This window comes from Salvelinus sp. IW2-2015, linkage group LG2 (assembly GCF_002910315.2).
Source record: "Salvelinus sp. IW2-2015 linkage group LG2, ASM291031v2, whole genome shotgun sequence".
NCBI classification, from domain to species: Eukaryota; Metazoa; Chordata; class Actinopteri; order Salmoniformes; family Salmonidae; genus Salvelinus; species Salvelinus sp. IW2-2015.
This window is the reverse complement of record NC_036839.1, coordinates 25,642,920-25,652,287: the sequence shown is the minus strand read 5'-3', so window position 1 is coordinate 25,652,287 and position 9,368 is coordinate 25,642,920.

Genomic DNA, 9,368 nt, shown 5'->3' with positions numbered 1-9,368 from the left:
ATAGTGCCTGGCTCATAGCCTAAACCAGGAAAAGGAGGATACTGGTTTGGGTGTAGGTCAATTTTATTGATGTATGGATAGAGGACATCATTTCAGAGAAATCACATTTCTGTGGTCTACTAAAGGAAGTGAGTCAGGGTTTTCCTCTGTCTTTGTCCCAAATGGCACCCTCTTCCCTAAACAGTATAGTGCCCTTTCCCCTACTTTTGACYAGGGCCAATAGSGTTCTAGTCAAAAGTAGTGCACTATATAGGAAATAGGGTTGCCATTTTGGATACACACTTTATATCTGCTTAAAGTCTCTGGTTCTATGTCACTTTCCTATTCATTACCAGGCTGAGCTGAAGTTCTGTCTGTCCGCACCACTAATTTCCCCCTTCCACCTCCCGCATGCACAGGAAGGGGGAAGCAATTTAATGCGGCACACAGCAATCAATAGCAATTAGGCCTATCCCTGACTAATCCTATTGAGAAGGAGAGGGGCATCCTGGGAGATAGCCAAGAGAGGATGGCTRTGTCCCAAATGGCACCATATTCCCTATATAGTCCACTACTTTTAGACCAGATCCCTATGTGAATGGGCCCTGGTCAAAAGTAGTGCACTATATAGAGAAYAGGGTGCCATTTGGCACACACCCAGGACCTCGGGGCTCAGAGACAGAAAGCTGCAGCAGCACACCTGGGTACAAATACGATTTGAAATCTTTCAATAACTATTGCATCTAAAGCTTTAGCCTGCCTGGAGTGCCAGATAAGCAGGGTTTGCCGTTTCGTCACTGTTTAATTGCTTACATTATGCCAGGCAAGCTCCATCAAACYCAGATGAAGTATTCAACACAGATGAAGTAAATGCTTTCAAATACTATTTAAACCCAGGTCTGTAAAGCAGTTGACTGTGCTCTGTCTGGTGGGTAACGCTGGTTGGTGTTTTTTTCTCTCGTCTTCTTGCTGCCAGAGACAAAAGGAAAATAAAACTTGTTTGTTTTCAGTTTCCACAGGAAGTGCCAACTTGGTGACTAGACGATTAATTGCTCTCCTGTTTTCTGCTCTACTCTTCGTCTCGCTTGAGAATCGATTTTTTGAGACACCCCCCCATCCCCCACCTCTTAGTTTTAAAGGGCTGACACTCCCAATTAGACGTGAATGAGCCCCTTCCTACCAGGGATAGGAGAGTTTGTATTGGATATATATAATTAAGATGAATTACAGTCGGGACAAATAATGCATTCCCTTGCAACTATGTAATTTTGTTACTGCAACAATGGAGTTTATTTTGAAGCATACCATTCATTCTGAAAAGCCCAGAGGGAAGAGGTGACTTTAGTATTGAAAATGTCTGCTTTCAAAGACAGTTTGATTATTTATTTTTAAAGAAAATTGTAAGTCATAGAAAACAGAATACGGGCAGTCACAAACACAATTCAATCTAAAATACATTCAAAGAAAAGGGTCTTCTCAAAAGTACTGACGTTATGAAAAGATCCCCAGGAGAAGAAAATTGACAGATTTTCTACGCCTTCATTCAAAACACTGAAAAGTGCTGAAATGTTTATAATCTTTGATCATCATCGAGCAGGGAGGTATAAAAACATCAACACAAAGAAAAACTTAATTAACTTATCTTTGAGCTACAGACCAAAACTTTCCAAACAACAAGTCATGGCTTGTGGTGGTGGGTGGCTATATTTGAGGCCCGAAGCATGGTGACATGACAGCACCAGAGATTTCCCAACCAGTCAGTGAATCCMCTTACTTCTAGGTTACAGTTGACATATAATCACAGCTGTCTGTTTATTCTGACTRGACCCTGATGTCAGGTTGCAAGCAGACAGAACCAGTCCAGTGTAATGTTCATTAGGCCACAAAATAGAAAAAGTAAAAAAATGTAAAACAAAAACGTTAGCAAATTGGCATTTCTTATTGGACAATTTAAGTCCCTCCCCATTTCAGTGCATTTTTCTCAGTTTGGTGCTTACCTGGTGTGTCTATGGCTCAGGCACTGACAGTAGCTGGAAGGCCGATATACATATTACAACCCATGTAGACGGAGCTGACCACACCCTTCCTAACTTCACCCGGGGGGGCCTGTAGGGGCTCTGGGGATCATAGATGATGTACTGGGTACAAAGGGCCTAGTCCAAGCCCACCAGGGCGTGGTAGGCTGCAGTAGACAGGGTCTGGGTCACATCACTGTCTGGTTTAGGGTGTCGGGACAGTATCTGGCCCCCTGCCTCTCTCACCACCTGGAGGAGCTCATCCCTGGCGGCTTCCTGAAGGAGCCCATGAGGTAGAAGAAAAAAACATCACACAATGGGGGCAGCTGGGGTAGAGAAGAGGAGAGTGGAGTATAGTAGAATATAATGAAATAGTCAAAAAGAGCAGAGTAGAGAACAGTCAAATAGAATGGAGTAGTAGAATCAAATACAGTAGAGTAGAATAGGAAGATGGGGGAGAAACGAGAGAAGGCTTTAACGTCAAAAGTCAAATAAAACATGGGTTATTAAAACAAAWACGCATTTCTGTGGACTAAGGAAAATGAAACAAAATATTCTTCTAACAAGGAGAAGTGAGGCGGTTTCATTTSTTTCATCAATCTTGTAAATTACGGTAGGCAAGCCCTTACAAATTCATCAAAGCCCTGCGCATACAGAGGGAGAATAAAGAGAACAGAGATCTGTATCTTCTTCCTGGATCCTAAATGATACTAACCATTCTAGTGCCTCGGGATTAAATCAGTCCCACTAAGAATAGCCTAGTGTTTGAACAAAGTGTCTGGACAACAGAGAGAATTTCTTCTTGTTCTGTAATGAGTTTAAATGACGCTGAATCACTGCAAAAATCACAGCCAGAACCTTTCAATTCTTACATAACCACAACAATGGGGCAGCTTTCATTCTATTCCATTCTACTCTATTATACCACAGAATTGTTGAATACTCACTTCTGATTGGCTAGAACGGCATTCTAGAGTGGACATTAAAACCAGATATCGGGACAGTTGGAAAAGATATAACCATGCAATCATGATGCAATCATGATGCAATATGCCCCTACAMATGCAGACCGTACTAAAGCTAAACCAACAACCACACAAACTGAAATTGAATACATTGTAAACGCAGGTCCAACGAGGGAAAAAAACTTAGCTAGCTAGCATTAATTTGTTTTAACGGAAACATTTTTTCTTGGAGCATCTGTCATGGTGAGGGAATAACATGAAATTCTCTGGTCCCCTCCGCTAAAGCTGTCAAATACTCCCACATTTTTAGTTTGACCAGCTGTTTTCAGCGACTGATATTTTTGAACTCTTGTCATATTGKCAGGTTCGCTAACAAACTATCTAGCGGTAAATGTGTGCTTTCATATTGTTTTCTTTGGCAACTGGGGTAAAGCGGCATAAACGCYGACATTCTGTACATTATCTTGGGAAAAAGGACTCGGCTGCRTCGTCCATTATTTCCAAGGTAATGTACAGAATGTCGGCATTTATCCTTTACTTATATTCGACTATATTCAATTCAATTCTACTCTATATTAAATTCTACTCTAGTATATTAAATTCTACAATATTCAATTCAATTATACTCTATTATATTAAATTCTACTATATTGGGGCAGCATTGTAATGACAATGCTTTTCAAGCCAAGAGCCATCACTGCAGCTTTTTTACCATCTCGTCAGTTTAGTGGCTGTGTATTCAGATGCCAGAAGGCCCCTCTACGGAGTGCACCAATCCACTCAATTGTTTTCTGCTGGAAATTGGTACTCTCCAGAGTTTTAGATTTAGCAGGTTCATTGCCTCCATTTTGTTTTGTTCCTTGCTTGCAGGGGTGTGGGTATGTGCACATTTGTGTGTGTTACCTACCAGGCTGTGTCTGTTAACGCAGCTATGTTGAGGTCCTTCTGTTTCATGGTCACTCTCGGCCATCCAGCCATCTGTCTAAAGGCACACCTCTACCTCTTTGAGAGGAGAGAGAGAGACAAGGGGGACAGCAGTAGCTTAGAGGAGTGCAGAGAACTTAAACTCATCTAATAGCTAGTAGTAAAAGGAAGGGAAGCACTACTAAGGTACACAATAGTACATTTTGGTAGACAGAAGGTGCTCTTTGGTAAAAGGGGTGAATTGGTCMTCAAAAAGAAAGGAGGACCAAGGCACTCTATATATAATTAATTAAAATGTCGTTATTTGTATGGCATGTTCAATAGAAACAAAGTTTTAAAAGTCTGACGCGTTTCGGCTGCATGGCCTTCGTCAGGGAGTACAAAGAAATAATACAATGTCCTCTTTTGAACAGCTTTTCAAATTAGCCCTAATTTGAAGAGGGAGTGGTTACAAAGTTGATTGGACACACCTAGTAAGCAATACTAAACACATTAAAAAGTGAAATACTGTAGCTATGTTATCATAAAAATACAACTCCAAGCTAGAAGTATCAGGACACTTAGAAAGGTAGTTCTAACCTTAAATATGACTGGGAGAAGTGTCAAGGATAAGAAAGCAATATATTCCATAGTACACTAGAACTTAGCAAACATGAACAACAACAGTCTAAACATAGCTGAGGGAAATTAAGCAAAAAGTCCACTAGATGACAGCAAATGGACCTACAAACCAGCCCTTCCTACGCTGGTTTGTACTTGGGTAAATGGGAAAATGACTTAATTTTGGATCCTTCTAATAACCATGCGTTTCTGAACACCTCCACAATCTCTTAGATTCATAGCAACATCAATTTCAATTTTAACGACTCATGATGCTGTTGTGCCTGGCATGATGATATGTAGACATTAACATATTACAATGCGTACAAACTCCCCGTCAACACACAACAGTGTTATCTTGATCACTGCCCAACCGCAGCAAAGGCAGCTACAATGTCTTTCCTCATGAGGACACTTCCCATATGAACACACACAGAGTCACACACACTACACACACTCATGAATACACACAGTGTCTGACACACACACACACACACACACACACACACACACACTCTATAGCAGTCATCAGGCGTAATTACATTTACTCGTGCCCCTTAATTACAGCTTTCATTTGGAGGGACCCTGCGAGGCCTCAGCGGGGGGAAGAGATACCAGGGTTAATCCCAGCTCTGCTCCACTACAGACTATTGGGCCAGCTAGTTAGCCCTGCCGCCACCGCTAGCAGAGGGGCCATTAGCATATCAGCTAATTAGATTCACGGAGATGGAGGAGGAGAGGGAGGGCAGGGGGGGGGGGCTCTAAAGCCCAGGCTCAGACAGAGGAACTTTAGCCTGCCTGGCTTGACTGGCAGGATCCTGGGCACTGAAGCATGGGACACGGAAGGTGTACACTATAGACAGGGCATAGAGAGCAGAAGGACAGACAAAGTTGTGGAATGGGGAGAGGGGCGACAAAGGKGATGGGAAAAACAAAATGTGCTCAATCTTGACAAGACACGCACACACAGGTATGCCAGACACCTTGATGACAGTCGTTCACTTTATTCCCCTTTGAGGTAGACTAGACTGCCTGTGAATATCTGGTGTATKTTATTGTTGCTGTTAGGAATAGACTGCTAAAACAACTGCATGGAAATTGTAATCAAGCAGAAATCAAGCACAAGAGGAGAGAATTTCTACCCATTTTGACGTCGGGTCCTCTGACAATTTACAACTCTCCCTTTTTCAATCCACTATTTGCTTGTGGAGGTTTGCCTGTACACTTACATTTCTACATTTTTCAACTTCATATTCATCATCTCCAGCACCACTCCAACATCAACATATGTGAAAATGGAGCATTTCTATGTTTTGTGTAAAAAAATATTGAGCTAGATAAGCGTTTCCAAAGACATCATTGGTGTGCATCATGTGATTTTAACCAATTACGAGTATGCAGTGCCTGAATATCGTCCTCTGTCTGGTTTACTACGAAACATGTGCAAAACATTCCCGATCGGTTTTATGTAGCAACATTTTTAATTGTTTTTATAMATTGAATACAAGTAGAGACTCCGAGCTAGAAAATTGCATATCATACACTACAGTTGAAGAACAATTAGAAAGTAATTCTGCTTTGAAACTTAAGAAAATGGCCCTTGAATGTTTTGGTATACCTATTGGAGAGCTATYCTTTGTCTACATCAATTCAGCATTGTTCACACCTTCTTAAGCCTTAGCCCCACCCATCTCTTTAAGGATTCACGTGAGGCAATGTGCTAAACAGCAAGTACGGTTGTGTACTAAACAACCAAAGATTAAGACTAAAGGYTGGTTTACACAACGTCAATCGGCATACAGTTGTCATTCGTTTTTACTGGAAAATAAACTCAAACAAGATCATTATKTTCATGTTATTGGCGAGCTAWTTACAGAAAATGTCTTATGGTTGTGAGTGTAAAAGCAGGGCAGTCTACCTGAGAATTCTAGAACTTGGACACTGTCTCGTTGGCCTAATGTTATATCCTTATTTGACTTTGGTGCAGGTCAACTTGTTCTTCACATTACAATCTCTGGTAAACACACACTATATMAAATAAAATCAGAGTTTGTCATGTAGCTAACTAGCTTGCTAAACAATGAACCCTAAATAATCCCAACTCATAACGTTACTACCCTGCATGAATCTACAGGAGGCAGCTGAACACTAACCAACTAGTTTCAATATATATATATTTTTAAATGCCTCTCCTGTGAAGTAGTGACATGCGACATATGCCTAGTTTCATGAAATGAGTCACATATGTTGATGTTGGGGTGGTGTGGAGATGATGAATATGAAGCTCAAAAATTGCTAAATGTTCTTTAATATTCACAATATCCTATTGCACAAACCCTTTTATGCCTCAGGACACTGTACATTTCATAGAATAAAGAAAATAAAGTACAAACGAAAAAACATTTMTTCCAAAACCAAGGAAACAAAGCTCTCCAGAGTAACACAGAGATAATGCAAGGGTAGATGAATAAAGGTAGGCATATTTCTCCATCTATGTCACGCCCTCACCTTAGAGATCCTTTTTATATGTCTCTATTTTGGTTTGGTCAGGGTGTGAGTTGGGGTGGGTATTCTATGTTCTATGTTTTTTAGTTCTATGTTTTGCCGGGTAGGGTTCTCAATCAGGGACAGCTGTCTATCGTTGTCTCTGATTGAGAACCATACTTAGGCTGCCCTTTCCCACCTGTGTTTGTGGGAAGTTGACTTTTGTTTAGGGCACATAGCCTTTAGCTTCACGGTTTGTTTTTGTAGTGCTTATATGTGTTTTGTTCGGCGTCTTTTTCCAAATAAAGAGAAAAATGTACGCTCACCACGCTGCACCTTGGTCCTCTTCCTTTCACGGCCGTGGACAGAACTCTCCACCAACAACGGACCAAGCAGCGTGGTAAAAAGGAGGAATGGACATGGGAGGACAACCTGGACAGCAAGGATCCTGGACATGGGAGGAGATCCTGGCCGGAAGGGATCGCCTTCCATGGGAACAGGTGGAGGCATTGAGGAAGGCGGAGGCAGCGACGAAAGCAGAGGGCAGCGTTACGAGGAACACGGTCTGGCAAGGAAGCCCGAGAGGCCAGCCCCCAAATTCTTTTTTGGGGGGGACAGACGGGGAGTTTGGCTGAAGTCAGGTTGGAGACTGAGCCAAATCCTTGTGCTTCCGTGGAGAGCGTCGTACTGGTCAGAGACAGGGTTATGCGGTGGAGCGCGACGGTGTCTCCAGTACGCATTCTTAGCCCGGTGGCTACATTCCAGCTCCCCGCATCTTGCCGGGCTAGGGTGAGCATCCCAGCCAGAACGGGTTGTGCCAGCCTCTGCTCTCAGACCTCCAGTGCGTCCTCCACGGGCCGCACAGTGGTAGTCCGTGGTGCCTCTGCATGAGGACAAGCCTACCTGTATCGTCTCCAGCTGGTGAGCTCCTGTCCTGCGCCCAGAACTAATGCCTCCTGTTGTCTACCCCCAGCCTGGTGTAGTCCCCTGTGGCAGCTCCACACGTACCAAGACTGCCCAATGTCTCCAATGCTTCACTCCAGTGACTGATTCGACTGCACGAAAGCCTCCCAGTGATGATCCATGGCGTACGAAGCCTCCAGTGTGGATCCAGGTGCACGGAAAGCCTCCAGATGATGATCCATGGCAAGGAAGCCTGCAATGATGATCCATGGCACGAACGCCCCAGTGATATCCATGCACGGGGAAGCCTCGCAGTGATGATCCAGTGACAAAGAGGCCTCCAGTGATGATCCATGTGGCAAAGAAGCCCTCCAGGGTGATGATCCATGGAATAAGAATCCTCCAGTGAAGGGATCCATGGCGAAGTCCCCAGTGAGATACCATGCAAGAAGCCTGCCAGCTGATAATCCATCGGGCACGAAGCCGTCCAGTCCGGGGGCCTTGCAACGAGGGTGCCCAGTCCGGGGGCCCAAACGAGGGTGCCCAGTCCGGGGCCTGCAAGCGAGGGTTGCCCAAGTCTCGGGGCCTGCAACGAGAGGGTGCCAGTCCGGGGCCCTGTCACACGAGGGTGCCCAGTCGCGGTGGCTGCTAATGCGAGGGTGCCAGTCCGGGGCCGCGCACGAGGTGCCCAGTCGGGGCCTGCAATGAGGGTGCCCAGTCCGGGGCCCGTGGCAACGAGGGTGCCCGCGTCCGGGGCCGTGCACTGAGGGGCCGAGTGGGCTGCACGAGGCCCAGTCCGGGGCCTGGAACAGTGGTGCCCCATCCGTGGGCCTGCAGACTGCCGGGTGCCCAGGTCCGGGCCTGCAGCGAGGGTGCCCGCAGTCGCGGGGCCTGCAACGAGGTGCGTGGCCCTCGAGACGGTGGCCGGGTGGCGCTGCACGAGGGCCCAGTCCCGGGCCCTGCAACGAGGGTGCCCAGTGCCGGGCCTGCACACGAGGGTGCCTCAGTCCGGGGCCTGCACTGAGGGTGCCCAGTCCGGCCGCTACGGAGGGGCAGCAGCAGTCCCGCGGGCGCAGGGTCCGAGCTCGGGGCCCAGATCGCGGGGCCACGAGAGTCCCCAGATCCGGGGTCGGCAGACGGAGGGTCCCTGCCTCAGAGGTGCCTACCAAAGTGGGGTGTGAGCCAGTGTGGAGAGCGGGTCTGCGTCCGCACCCTGAGCGCCACCGCGGAGCGATAGATGCCCACTCCAGACCCTCCCCTAATATGTTAGGTTTGTGTGCGGTCCGGGAGGGTCCGCACTTTTGGGGGGTACCTGGTCACGCGCCTGACCTAGAGATCCTTTATGTCTCTATTTTGTTTGGTCAGGGTGGAGTTGGGTGGGTATTCTATTCTATTTGTATTTCTATGTTTGGCCGGGTAGGGTTCTCAATCAGGGACAGCTGTCTATCGTTGTCTCTGATTGAAACATACTTATGGTAGCCCTTTTCCACCTGTTTTG